The following is a 712-nucleotide window of genomic DNA, read 5'->3' on the forward strand; positions in this document are numbered from 1 at the left end:
GACCTTATTCTTTAAGATCTTATGTCATTTTATTTGGAGAAAACTTATTTCCTCAATAGCCTCCTTTATAGTTACCTAAACTTTATAATGTTTAAATTTTTGGGGGGGTTTTTAATATTTCCTTTTAAATTAAAAGATAATTTTCTTTCTTCCTTTTTTTTCTTTCTTTCTTCCTTTTTTTATTTTTAGTATGCTTTACTTTAGAGAAATCCAATATTGCCATGTTTTAATGTTATTTGGTTTTCAAAATGTTAATCTGTTTCCATTTTCTTACTATAAAATTGAAAGTAAAATAATCATGGTATTTTTAAAAACTAATTCCATTTTATGATTTCCAACCTTTTGCTATTATTATCATTGTTCCATTGCTAAGCTAGATACTCAGGGTTGCATTTACCAGGTCCTCTCTTTTAACTCATACACTATCTTATCAAATTATTCTATGTCTACACAGTATATTTAAGGACTTTTGACAACCTTTTGTGTTTACCTTCTACCTTGAATCTGAAAGATAAAATTTTTAATGATCAGTGGCAATAACATCCACATCTATGACCATAGTAGTAATAGTAGATAGTGATTGAGTACTTACTGTGTGCAGACACATTCTAAAAGTTTGTGACTGACACAAATTTGCTAGTTAAAAATAACGTTACAAGGGAACGGAGGCACAAGAATTTAGGTAATTTTTTCCAAAAGCGCCAAAGAAGAA

This window comes from Elephantulus edwardii, unplaced genomic scaffold (assembly GCF_000299155.1).
Source record: "Elephantulus edwardii isolate Elephantulus edwardi_28Jun2011 unplaced genomic scaffold, EleEdw1.0 scaffold00009, whole genome shotgun sequence".
In the NCBI taxonomy this organism is placed as follows: Eukaryota; Metazoa; Chordata; class Mammalia; order Macroscelidea; family Macroscelididae; genus Elephantulus; species Elephantulus edwardii.